This window comes from Cibotium barometz, chromosome 45, assembly GCF_041138505.1.
Source record: "Cibotium barometz isolate CiBa-2024 chromosome 45, ASM4113850v1, whole genome shotgun sequence".
Classification (NCBI taxonomy): Eukaryota; Viridiplantae; Streptophyta; class Polypodiopsida; order Cyatheales; family Cibotiaceae; genus Cibotium; species Cibotium barometz.
The window spans coordinates 12,609,155-12,623,676 of NC_141090.1; positions in this window are offsets into that span (position 1 = coordinate 12,609,155).

A 14,522-nucleotide genomic window follows, 5' to 3' on the forward strand; every position below is an offset into this window, starting at 1 on the left:
AACAGTGTGAATTTAGGCTCTACAGTGGCGGTGTAGGCTCAAAATTCGCACTGTTCTGGCACTGCTCCCCCAGCCACTCACAGGATCATTTCTGATGCATTTATAATGAAGTTGAGAGTACACTAATTTATGAGAAAAAATAGTTTATAAGATAAAAACAGCTTTAATCATGTGTAAAATTACATTGTTTGTCATCCAATGCATCAGAATTGCTCCTGGAGGACTGGGGAAGCTATGACAGAACAGTGCAAATTTAGGCTCTACAACGGCGGTGCAGGCTCAAAATTCGCACTGTTCTAGCACTGCTCCCCCAGCCACTCAAGATCATTTTTGATGCATTTATAATGAAGTTGATCACACTAATTGTGAGAAACAATAGTTTATAAGATAAAAATACCTTTAATCGTGTGTAAAAATATAGTGTTTATCATCCAATGCATAAGAATTTCTCCTGGAGGACTGGGGAAGCTATGCCAAAACAGTGTGAATTTAGGCTCTGCAGCAGCGGTGCAGGCTCAAAATTCACACTGTTCTGGCACTGCTCCCCCATCCACTCAGGATCATGCATTTATAATGAAGTTGAGTACACTAATTGTGAGAAATAATATTTTATAAGATAAAAATAGCTTTAATCATGTGTAAATTTACATTGTTTATCATCCAATGCATCATAATTTCTCCTGGAGGACTGGAAAAGCTATGCCAGAATAGTGTGAATTTAGGCTCTGCAGAGCGGCGCTGCAGGCTCAAAATTTACACTATTCTAGCACTGCTTCCCCAACCACTCAGGATCATTTCTGATGCATTTATAATGAAGTTGAGTATACTAATTGTGAGAAACAATAGTTTATAAGATAAAAACACCTTTAATCATGTGTAAAATTACATTGTTTGTCATCTAATGCATCAGAATTGCTCTTAAAGGGCTAGGGAAGCTGTGCCAAAACAGTGCGAATTTGGGCTCTACAGCAGCGGTGCAGGCTCAAAATTCGCATTGTTCTGGCAGCACTGCTCCCCCAGGCTCTCAGGGTCATTTCTGATGCATTCACAAAAACATTGATGGTACAAACTAGAGAAAACAATGATATACTTGATGAAAATAAGTTTGTAAAAATTGTATTGTATTCATAATAAGAAGTGATACATCATCTTTACAAAAGCTTTCTTACAGGAGTGATTGGGCTATTTCTTGAGGATCCTCTATGCCTATGCTTTTGGCTATACCTATACGAGCAAGAAGCTTACCCCTAAATCCAAAACCAAAAACATCGAAGGCAAGGGATTTTTTAATCAGAACTATACATTTGGTGCTTTGTGCCGTCATAGAGGCTACACAGAGCACCTTAGAGAGGGCTTTCAAAAAGAAGAGAGTGAAGGTAGATTGAGGGGTGTAGTCCCTGTGGATAATGGTGATGTCATCCATAGCAAGTCGACCAAGATAGTTTTCATTAACCTCCCAACCCCTCTCCTAGTAATCCTTGAATGAGGTCAGACCGTATACATTGTTTTTGTTTGGTGCATTGGCATGGAATTGAACATGTGCACAAAAACATGTAAGGTACAAAACCAATTTAGCCCTACTGACCTAGATGCCTTTGAAAACTTGAGTGATGTCTTGATATCACTTACCATCTTAAACTTTAAGCATAAGATGGTCCAAGCAGCAGGTTTGGGCCATTCAGGATTGTTAAGAGGGGGGTTGGGGATCTCTTCTAGCTTGCCAAATAAACCTGGTTTTTTATCTACAAAATATGAGTGAGAAAAGAAAAAGATATTGTTCTGTGTACAAGATCACTTGGGCTTTGAGATATAAACATTCTCTAATGGATGCATGCATAGCATAGAAAACTCCAGTGAGACTTTGGAGTGGTTGTTCCTCAACATAATTAGAGGGGAAAATATCTGCAGAGAGACATAAGAAAATGAAGAGTCATAAGAAAATTTGAAACAAAAAATCCAATATTAGCATGTTGTTAAAGCTGTGTTTATGTTACATTGACAATTTCAAGGAAACCTTGGTCGTTGGCCTTGAATGTACAGGTCTCCAAGGGTATACACATGTTGCACTATGGCAACCAGTCCTTCCTTCTTAGTATGCTTGAAGCCTTGTAGCCGCCCCTTCCAATGATATAGCATATTCCCCAGTTGTTGACGCACTCGATGTGGTCCCTTAGAGCTTGGCTGCATGTAGACCCAAGCCCCAACCCTGAATCTTGTTGGAGCCCAAACTCCATTCTCATCTCTTGTGTTATGCAGCACAAGCTCTTCCACCTTCTCCCTAGGTCTTCTCACATTACTGGAAGAGGCTATGGTGGAGAAGAAGGGAAAAGAAAAGCTTGTTTTACAACAAAGGAGTGGAGAGGAGAGAAAGTTTAGGGTTTTCATTACAGCAATGGAAAGCTTAAAAGAGGGTTAGAGTTTGAGAATAGGCTTCCTAAACCTAGAGTAGACTAAAGAGGGATAGAATTTCTACAGCAATGGAGAGGGAGAAAGCGAGAGAGAGAGAGAGAGAGAGAGAGAGAGAGAGAGAGAGAGAGAGAGAGAGAGGGAGAGGGAGATTGAGAGGGAGGAAGCTTGATAAGGAGGGAGAGCTTGAGAGGGATGGAGTTTTTGCAGCAATGGAGAGCTTAGAAAAGGAAGAAAGAGGGAGAGGGAGCTTGAGACTGAGGGAGCTTGACAAGGAGGGAGAGCTTGAGACTGAGGGAGCTTGAGACTGAGGGAGCTTGACAAGGAGGGAGAGTTTCTGCAGTAATGGAGAGCTTAGAAGAGGAAGAAAGAGGTTCAAAATGAGCTTTCCAAACCTAGAGTATGTTGGGGGGAAGTTTGAGAGGGAAAACACACTTTTGGGAAAAAAAATTAAAAATTTTCAATTTTTAGGGTTTTTAATCTGCGCGATTCTAGGTGGGGGGGGACCTCTAAGTTTGGGCCCAAGAGGTAGGGGGATAAGAGTAGTAATTAGGCCCCATTAGCAAACCAAAGCCTAGGCCCCCTAGGGTCAAAGACGTCAAAAATGTGCACCCTCTTCCTATTGGCCCAAGAGGTAGGGGGATAAGAGTAGTAATTAGGCCCCATTAGCAAACCAAAGCCTAGGCCCCCTAGGGTCAAAGACGTCAAAAATGTGCACCCTCTTCCTATTGGTCCATTCATAATCAAAAGTTAATCCAAGAGGCCCTCTTTGGGTCCAAAAAATTCCTAATGTTTGAGTGATTTTCAAGGCTTTGTTCCTAATGGAACAAGCAAGATCTCTCCTTGTCTTTCAAAACTTTGTTTGGGTCTCCCATTAAACACAGTTCTAATGTCTTTCCAATTGTCTTGAGCTTCATCAGCCTCTAAACTTTGCCTTTAGGTAGTCCTCTTTCACCATGACCTTGTTAAGTAACTCCTAAAACAATGTCTAAGCCTGCGTGTCCTCTACCTTAAAGTCTCCAATCGCAATGGTTTGCAACTCTTAGACATAGGGGTTATACACATGGCATGCCATGGTTGACCAATCCTACATTATTTTCACAAAGTCAAAACACACCCAAGAGCTACCAAGCTCACCTCTTGGTCTCATCTTGTTCACTAGGTCAACTCCACTCCCTGGCCCCTTGGTGGACATCTTGAAGACATGACATCAATCAAAAGAAGAGAAGGTCAATTGTCCCGGAAAAACCATGCTCTAAAAGAAGTCATAAGTACACTTTCTCAAGATAGCATCAAATCCTGGTGCAAAAGAACCTATTTCTGTTTCTGCCTCCCTCTTCCAACATGCCAACCTAGACAAGCAACAAGGAAATATAACATCATTTTTCTTCCTAAAGATAGCATGGGATTGGTAAAAGATAATGTTTACCTTCTTGTGTCCAAGGTGGGTACAATACTCTCCAATTGTGTCTGGCAACTCCACATCAACCACCATAGCCTTTGGCTCATCTTTGATAACAAAGTCAAGGACAATTTGTTTTGCTAGTGTCTTTTGTAATGCCTTAGGTCTACCACCATCTCTTTGCATAATTTCATTCAGCTTAGCCTTCACCTCTTTAATAGCACCTCTAGAGCTCCCTTCACCACACCAAGATGCATATGATACCCATTATGGATTACACATCTATTGACCTTCATCTCAACCTTACATGTTGGGTAACAAATAATCAATCTACATTGACATTCAGAGACACAAAGAGGTGGCAAACCACAATGCAGACGCTTTAATGACCCAACCCTGCTAACACATTAACCAGATGGACTATTTCTTGCCAGTCTCCCTTGCCAGTGCTTTTCACATTAACAGTTTAGGTCCGTTCAAAAAGGGGCAAAATTTGTTGGAGCATTGTAAATGGCCTCCACATCTTCTCATTCTTACAACACCTTCAAATCCAGATATATTACTTGCTACCTCATCTGTCCATACATGACTATCATACTTACCTTCACCCCTAGCCCCATACAATTTAGGTGGAAGCTCAAACATTAGATTCCCATCATATCTAGAGGTATGCTTTTCACAGTGAACTTTTACATGGAAACTGTCTCAACAAAGGCACCACACTTAAAGAAGCCTCAGTAGATTCCAGATCTATTATTGTTTGGGTGTTGCTAGCAGGTATCAATCTCACTCCCTTGACAATAAAGGTGTAAGACACATTATTGCAAGTTGCCACACAGGTAATTCGTAGAGTGTCCAAATAACTTTTTAAAATACCAAAGGTAGAACATAATTATCCTTAGTAGCAGTTATAACTCCATTCGTTATAACAAGATGCAAATTCTTGCTGTGCGATCTTCATTAGTCTCAAGGTTTCCCATTCCATTACTCCCTTATGTATGTGGAGGGACAAGGGTGATGGTTAATACGAAAATGGGTGGAGTGAATGATGGAATAATTTTTGAGTAAGAGTTAGATGATTATTGAAATAGTTAAGTTGTAAATTGGCCCACTATATTCTCATAATAGACAGTTAAGAGATATGTTTTTACATAACTTTAAATGATTACACGTTATTTAAGCAAAATAAATAAATCTTTACTTTCAATGAGGATGGATTTTGTGAACACGACATGCATGAATTGATTATAAAGATTTTGAATCAAGATTCTTTAATAGCATCGAGTTTAACACGTTGTGTAATGTATATATGATAGTGTGGAGTGGACCCTTGGTGGCAAAAGTGACGCATGGCAGCCTAGAAGATATGCGCAGGCGTGAAGGAAAAAGAAAAAGTATGGGAAATCGAGGGAGTATGGGTGGCACACAACATCATAGAAGAAAGGTAGCTAGGGTGTGGTTGCCCTAGGATCTCTATGTGAGATCTCTCATAGAGACTTGGTTCAACCTAATACATGCTCAACTATGGCTACTGCCTATTGGATGAAGACTAGTTTGTGTGTTCGAAGAAGACATGCAGATCGTGGCTAAAAATCCAGTGAGGGGATTGAAGCCGTGGGTATGAAGATGATGCAATCAAGAGTTGATGGTGGGGTCCATCTATGGAGTATCTCTTAGGTTGTTTTTTCTTCTTCTTCTTCTTCTATTATGTTTGAGCCCATGACTCATGGATGTTGAGATAAGGTCTGGTTTTGTTTATATGAAGAAGACTGTGTTTAGAGTTTGAATCTGTTGTTTGATTATTGAGATTTAATGATATGGAGTTATATTGGTGTTATTTTGATTGAGTTTGAGATAGAACAACTATGGTGTATGTATGATGTTCTAGGAGTCAAAGCTGACTCATAGCTGAATCAATCCCCTTCAATTGAGAGGATTCAAAATTAGATAGGGTTAAATGAACATCAGAAACTATCAGTTGAGTGTGAAGAAGAGTACATCTTATCTATCTTAGTTGAAGGTAAGTGTTTTAGTGTTTGTTTTGATAGCCAGAGGACTGTTAGTTGTGTTTCAGACTGATTGTGATCTCTGAAAGGTGATTCAAGTATCAGGTTTGAGTCAGCTACAGTCAGTAGAGAGTCTACAATGTTATATCTTATGAAATTTGAGTTGTTTGAGAGTCAATGAGTGTTAGAGGGGACACATAAATGAAGATAGTGTTTGGTCTAATAGCTAGAGGACTATTAGTTGTGTTTCAGACTGATAGTGGGTTGAAAGGTGATTCAGGTATCAGGTATGAATCAGTTACAGTCAGTAGAGAGTCTACAATATTATATCTTTATGAAATCTAAGTTGTTTGAGAGTCAAGGAGTGTTAGAGAACGCATTTGTGAAGATATCAGCTGAATCACCTGGGTCTGTTTCAGTTAGATCCCATCAAACAGGTGTTAGTAAAAGGTCAGCAAAAAGATAGGTAAGATCTTGGGGTTAGAGGTTTAAGGTTAGCTGATGATGCTGGAGGATAATTAGAGATTTTGAAGGACTCATGTCAGACTAGGGTCAGCATCAATCTTCTAAACCAGCTTATAGTCAACTGTGTGTCAACTAGGAAGGATTCAGGTTAGCTTGCAGTCAACTGTGTGTCAACTAGGAAGGATTCAGGTTAGCTGATTGTTAGAGGTCAGTTGTGGCATATAGGTTGAAGATTAGAGGTGTTAGAGGTCAGGTCTACCATGGGAGGTTAGCTATGGCATATAGGTTGAAGATCAGAGGTGTTAGAGGTCAGATCTGACATGGGAGTAAAATTGAAGTGGGTTGAGGTGTCAGATTATGTCAATTGAAGGAATGAGGATAGGTGTGGCATATGTGTTGAAGGTCAGAGGTGTTGGAGGTCAGATCTAACATGGGAGTTAGATTGAAACGGGTTGAGGTGTCAGATTGTGTCAGTTGAAGGACTGAAGATAGGTGCAGAGTTGATTGGTGCCCTTGGAGCTGGGATTTTAGTGTCCCGTATTTCTAGAAAAAGTAGAAACCCCTCAATCTCAAAATTTAGAAATTATCACACTCAAGAAAATTTTAAAAATTAAAAGCTTTTACTACACAACCATTGAAATTTTGAAGGTATTCATATGAACCTTCAACTCAAATTTCAAAAGGTAAATTTCAAAATTTGAAGTGCGGGTTTTTTTTAGCACTGTTGTTGAAATAAAACTGAAATGTGTTTCAAACTTTAAGCCTTCAAAGAAGATAGAAAGTGAAGGGTTACACCTGCCCTAGATTATCTACTCATTCCAAACGTGACGAGGAGGAGCTCAAGAGGAGAAGCCTTTGGTTAGGAGGAGGAGCCTCAACAAGGTAACCTTGTCCTTCTCTTAAAATTTCCCCCTTTTCTTTTGAGCATTTCACTGGCAAAATATGGTGACCTAGCACGCTTCTACTGGCCTTTTCGCTAGGGTTGCAGCATCTGCTATTCAAATTTTGCTAGCAAAATTCTTTGTTTTTTGGACCTTCACAATTTTGTTTAGCGTTGGAGGATCTCCTTTAGAAATTTTGACTGGTGAAATTCATTTTTTGGGCCAACCTAGCTACCTCCATCATCTGGTTGCAAATAGCATGAAGCCTAAGGCTTTCACATGCTTTAACGTGGGCTCGAGAATGCTTTAACGTGGGTGCCTGCAGCTTCATGGATGTTTGCAAAAAGCACACCGAGGTAGCCAGGTTGGCCTTTGTGTAGTAGGCCCAAAAATTTAATTTTGTCAACAAAATTTGTAAAGGTGCCTTATGCTTTCTGCTATTTTGTGGCTTGGCAACTTTAGCTAGCCTGTGTGGGCCTGCAATCTCAAAGAACTCCCAAGTGATCCTGTCTCCCGCCTACATCTAAAAAGAGGCTCTAGCAGGTTGCTACCCTTCATGCACCTGAATGTAGGTAGGTTTTTTGGCTTGTCAGCTTGTGGTGGCTTGTCGAGACTGCTTGTGAATGGTTGGATGATGCATTATCATGACCTTAGTGTTGTGCATGGCTACTTCTTATGCATTGTCATGATCTTGGTAATGTGTAAATTTTCCTCCTTCTCTTTTGAGCATTTCCTTGGTAAAATATGGTGACCTAGCACGTTTCTATTAGCCTTTTGGCTAGCGTTGGAGCATCTACTGTTCAAATTTTGCTGGCGAAATTCTTTGTTTTTTGGGCCTGCACGATTTTGCTGTGTTGAGGATCTCCTGTAAAACTTTTGCTAGCGAAATTCATTTTTTGCGCCAATCTGGCTACCTCCGTGTGCTTACAAATAGGATAAATCCTTAGGTTCTCACATGCTTTAACGTGGGCTCGAGAATGCTTTAACGTGGGTGCATGCAACTCCATGGGCTATTTGCAAGCGCACCGAGGTAGCCATGTTGGCAGGCCCTAAAAATTAATTTCACCAGTGAAATTTGTAAAGGTGCCTTGTGCTTTCTGCTATTTTGTGGCTTGGGGGGGTTCCTACCCTTCACGCACCTGAATGTAGGTAGGTTTTTTGGCTTGTTAGCTGCTTGTGGTGGCTTCTCGGCTGCTTGTGGGTCTGGCACCCAATGCTAGTGGATCTGTGCCCAACACTTGTGGGTGTGGCGCCCAGAGCATGTATGCACCCAATGCTTATATGCTAGCGAAATACAACCATGATTTGGTCCTAATTCATTAAGTAAGAGATAGGTTTTGCTCTAGGTAAAGATAAACGGACTAGTCACTTCATAGAGGGTTTTAGTGAAGAAGAGAAGAAAGCAATTGAGTAGGCAAGACAAAAGGAAGTGGCAAATGGCAAGAGAGTATGGTACCCACTCACACAAGCCATTCTTGGTCGAATGGTATTCTCACGATGAGTGTTTTTTATAGAATCTTAACATATCAAGATTATGTAATATTGCTTAATTTTCATTTATAGTATGTTTTTCTTTCATTGTGTGATTGAAATATAGGGAAAGTGGAAGGTAGACTTTAATGTTGCATGCAAAAATATTCCCTCTACCACACCAAAATATGAACGTGATTCTAAAGTGGAGGCAATAAAAAAAGACAGCCAGTGCTACATATTGTAGGAATATACATCGATTAAGTTATAATATCCTTTTAAAATTTGGATTGGAAAGCTACTATCATTAAAGTGTATATGTGATATTTATGATATGTGTAGATGTTATCCATTGTGAATCCCTCTCATGGAAAAGAGTGGTTTAACATCTTATGGAGTCTACCATATGAAGATGCTGCTATGAAGATTACCTTAGATAAGTTGTATCAAATCTCTATAGCAACATGCTCCAAGGCAAAGCAAGCATCGATCCTTTCACTTTTGGGGGGGCAGATGAGAATTTGAAATAGAGCTATTGCATGAAGCTATCTGACCATCCTTTTATTGCATGGCATGCAAAAGAAGTGTGGATGGATCATGTGTGGACAGATGCAGGGAGACTTTTGGACCAGGTTATCAAAGCCTCTACCAATGAAGGGCCAACACAACTGCCATACCATCCTGCACTAGAGTACTTCAATCACATTGTAGTGAGACATAGAGAGTACTTGTTTGAGTCACTGGTTCCAAGTATGACTATTGCAACGTTGCCATCTAAACAAGTTGTTCTCACCAATGCTAGCCGGCGACTTGTATATAGGTGAGAATCTATTTCTCTCTTTTTATTTATGTGCTCTTATGTAATATAGTTTATTTTGATGTATTGGAAATGTAAGCAGTTGTGATCCACAAACAAGTATCGTCACTACTTGGTTTCACAAAAGCTACTATAGACAGTGCCTACTATATGTAGGGCATGGAGTGTGCTTCAGCCACCTACATTTTGTATGTACACCTCATTCATATTTCAAGAGGAAAAAAGCAATCATTGATGATCATGGGTGGACCTTGGTGATTTGCTCACCTCTTACTACAACATACATTGAGTGTGTGGCTTTGAAAATGAAGATCGAGTTTTCTTGTAGGTATGTAATGTTGAATTCTTGTTATATTCATGTGAACATGATGTTTCATACATGTTGTGGTTCTTTGCTTATGTTGAATCTCATAGACAATTGATGTTTCATATGTGTTGTGGTTCTTTTGATTTTATTAGATGGATAATGGAAACTGTTGAATCAATGTGCTTGTCAGATAATATTGGCCTTAATGTGAAGGTGGGTTTTAATGATGTTTCATTTCAATTAGTATTTAGCCTAGAAGGAGCTAATTGTATTGTGGTTTGTATGTAGACTTGTGCATTTCATATTTTGGTCTTGTCTAGATGTGGAAAAAGATCAAAGATCTATCAAGGCCATGCTAAAGAGATTGCAGGGTCATTGAAGTTGTCATTGGATAACTACTTCATCAATCATTGGTTGCCATCCTCTATGCATTGCACAAGAGAAGGAAAAGGGGGCCAGATACGAGGTGGGCTAGAGAAAACCCCCTCACACATGTTGATGTTTATGGAGCTTCTTTGTCCCCCTTCAGGCTCCATTCTAAAGCTTGGAGATGGCACAGTCCAGGCTTGAAGGCAGCTAGCTATTCATTCAAGGCAGCATTGTATGGTTATGGATAATGGTAGCGATGTTTGTGACTACTTGAATAGCTTGGTGCAACCTTACATTCCACAAGGGGAGACATTTGGGGCCCATTCACTTCATCTAGTGGATGATGACATTGATGATTTCAACATTGAAGCTCCCATGGATTAATGAGTATTATCTTTTGTTGTTTGTTCTCTTTCGGCTTGTGTAATGAAGAGCACTACTCGCGATGAGGGTATATTGGCACATGATTGCTAATCCAATGTAATTAGTGGTTTTCCTTGTTATGTAGAACAAGTGGCTTCTCACATGGCAGGCTCCAAGCTCTATGATTATGTGCCAAAGGAAAGGCAAAGAACATGCCACATTACATTGATGATTATGTAGTTAAGAGAGACTTTGACTAGTTTTCCATTGTTTTATTCTCTTGCAAGTCAAACATTTGTTTTTTTGGATTATAAACAATGGAAAAAAGATTGGATTGTAGTCGATGAAATCTTTTTTGGATTGTAAACAATGGAAACCTCCTCTAGCAAATAAGCTGACCTAAATCCTTCTCAGTTGACACACAGCTGACTGCGAGCTAATTCAAAAAGATGATGCTAAACCCTAGTATGATTTGAGTCATCTAGGCTCTATAGTTATCTTCCAGCACATCAGCTAACCTTAAACCTCTAACCCACGATCTTACCCATCTCTTTGCTAACCTTCTACTGACACATGTCTAATAGGATCTAACTGAAACAAACCCAACTTATTTAGCTGCCTTAGCTAAATCAGATATTGTCACTTATGTGTCCTCTAGCACTCCCTGACTCTGAGAAAACTCAAATTTCATAAAGGTATAACATTGTATACTCTCTACTAACCTGCGGGGGCAACAGTTGACTTAAAGTTGATACTTGAATCACCTTTTAGCCCACAATTAGTCTGAAACACAACTTACAGCCCCCTGGCCATCAAACCAAACACTAAAACACTTCCCTGCAGCTTAGATAGATAAGATCTACTCTTCTTCACACTCAACCAATTTCTGATGTTCATTTGACCCTATATGACTCCGAATCTTCTCAACTAAAGGTGACAATCTGACACCTCAACCCACTTTAATCTGACTCAATTGGCTCCTCTAGTTGTCCTCCCATGTCAAATTTGACCTCCAACACCTATGATCTTCAACCTACATGACACAGTTGACCTCCTCTGACAATCACCTGACCTGAATCCTTACCAGATGACACATAAACTGATTGCAAGCTAATTCAGAAGGTTGACGACGCTGAACCCAGTCTAATATGAGTCCTCAAAGCTCTCTAATTATCCTCTAGCATCAGCTAATTTTAAACCTTTAACCCCAAGATCTTACCAATCTCTTTGCTGACCTTCTGTTGACACCTATCTGATAGGATCTAACTGAAATAGACCCATCTGAATTAGCGCCTCAGCTAAATCAGATATCTTCACTTGTGTGTCCTTTGACACTCCTTGACTCTTAGACAACTCAAATTTCATAAAGATATAATATTGTGGACTCTCTACTAACTATACAACTGACTCAAACCTAATACTACCTGAATCACCTTTCAACCCACAATCGGTCTGAAACACAACTAATAGTCCCCTAGCTGTCAGACCAAACACTAAATCACTTCCCTTCAACTCAGATAGATAAGATCTACTCTTCTTCACACTTAGGTGTGACAGTTTCTCATGTTCATTTGATCCTATCTAACTTTGAATCCTCTCAATTGAAGGTGACAATTTGACACCTCAACCCACTTTAATCTAACTCAACTGACTCCTCCAACTGTCCTCCCATGTGAGATTTGACCTCCAACACCTCTGATCTTCAACCTATATGCCACAGTTGACCTCCTCTGACAATCACTTGACGTGCATCCTTCCTAGTTAACACACAACTGACTGCAAAGAAGACTGATGATGACACCAATTTGATTTGAGTCCTCCATGCTCTTTAATTATCCTCCAACATCAACTAACCTTAAACCTTGAACCCCAGGATCCTACTGAACACGTTGCTGACCTTCTGCTAACACCTATCTGATGAGATCTAACTGAAACAGACCCAACTAATTCAGTTTCCTCAGCTGAATCAAATATCTTCATTTATGTGTCCTTTAACACTCCTTAACTCTTAGACAACTCAAATTTCATAAATATATAACATTGTAGACTCTCTAGTGATTGCAACTGACTCAAGCCTGATACCTGAATCACCTTTCAATCCACAATCAATCTGAAACACAACTGACACTCCTCTGGCTACTAGACCAAACACTAAAACACTTCCCCAACTCAGATAGATAAGATCTACTCTTCTTCACACTCAGCTGACAGTTTTTGATGTTCATTTGACCCTACCTGACTCCGAATCCTCTCAACTAAATGTGGCTAATTTAGCTATGAGTCAGCTCTGACTCCCAGGACATTAGACATACACCCATAGTTGTTCTTTCTCTACAAACTCAATCAAAATAGCACAAATATAACTCCATATCATAAAATCTCGTCAATCCAACAATAGATTCAAGCTTTGTGAATTTACGTCTAGTACTTGCATAGTAGTTGTTTGCTACCTTAATATATATATTTCTTTAAGAAATATGCTTTGTTGAAATGCTCAAAAATGTCCACTCGAAAAAATTTACTCGGATGTTTATGCTCATAATATGTACTCATCCGGTCCATAGTATCTAGGGGAGAGTTTCATGTACTTTCCCAAGGATAAGGAACTCCTCTTGGGTCTTACTCAGAGAAATAGCATGTCCCCTTGTTCAAATACTCTGTTGGACCTCATTTGATCTGCATACTACTTCTGCCTATCTTAGGTAGCCTTCTTCCGTTTGGCAATCCAATTCATCCTACATCTACTTTGACACTTGTACCCTAATCATTGCATGTGACCAAGTCAATGGCATAAGGTAACTGCTGCGGAAGTGTTTTACGTAAATTCTACCAAATGCAAGTAATTCATCCATCTTTTGGGTTCCTATCTATAGTAGGATCGAAGAATGTTTGCATTAGAACATTGCCTATAGCGAATCTACTTGTATCAATGTGACTACCTTAAAGGGCTTGTTGAAATTAAGTAGCTACACACAACACAAGGTTGGTTTACCAATGCAACCTTTAGCTTGTCAAAGCACTTTGACACATTGGGGAAAATTGAAGTGGGATGTTCTTTTTTAGCATAGCAAATAACGAAGAGGCTATCTGAGCATATAGTGGTATAAAGACACGATACCACCTAGTTCACCCTATAAATCCTTTGACTTCCTTCAGTGCCTTAGGCTCTGGACTTTGAGAGAGTCTATAAAGACGTCATCCTGAGCATGTCTTTTGCATATTCGGCAATAGAACATAAGGGAGTGGTTGTGCGTCTTGTACTTTAACAAAGTCAATAAATACATCATCCTGAGCATGTCTTTTGCATATTCACGTGGCAATAGAACATAAGGGAGTGGTTGCGCGTCTTGTGCTTTAACAGAGTCAATAAATACGTCATCCTAAGCATGTCTTTTGCATATTCACGTGGCAATAGAACATAAGGGAGTGATTGCACAAATCCCTTTATTTTAGAGAATTGCAACTTGGTTCCCATGCTGAAATAGCTTCTAATGGGCAGGAGTTCCACCTTCTCAAGGGATCCCATTATAAAAGCTTCTTAACATGAGTGTTTTGTGGAATACTTGTTCCTAATGGTACATAAAAAGAAACATGTCCCAATTTTCGTAACTATAGTTGTGAGGGGTTGCTTGGCCGAAACCTAACTCAAGATCGCCAACAAAGGTTTGAAACATTATGGCATTTGAAATGGTTTGAGCACTACTTAAGGGGGAGAGTGAACCTAAAGATAAGACACTTTAATACCTTTTCATGAAGTTATGATGCTATTGTTGGTGAATCTAGGGCTTGGAGGACCGTGTGGCGACTCCCATTTTCAGGGGTTTCATTGTTCCTCTGCTCACGTTTGCATGCAATTGACTCATTTCTTCCAAAAATTCCTCACTTCATGTAGATCCGCGAAGAAGTCCTACCTTAATAATAGTGAATCACTCTGTTAAGTGCTCATCGTTTGGGACCGAAGGCGGGTGGCTATAAGGAGGTGTGGGTTGATGCACTACAATCATCTGTATTATTGCTTCTAATAATTAGTTAATTG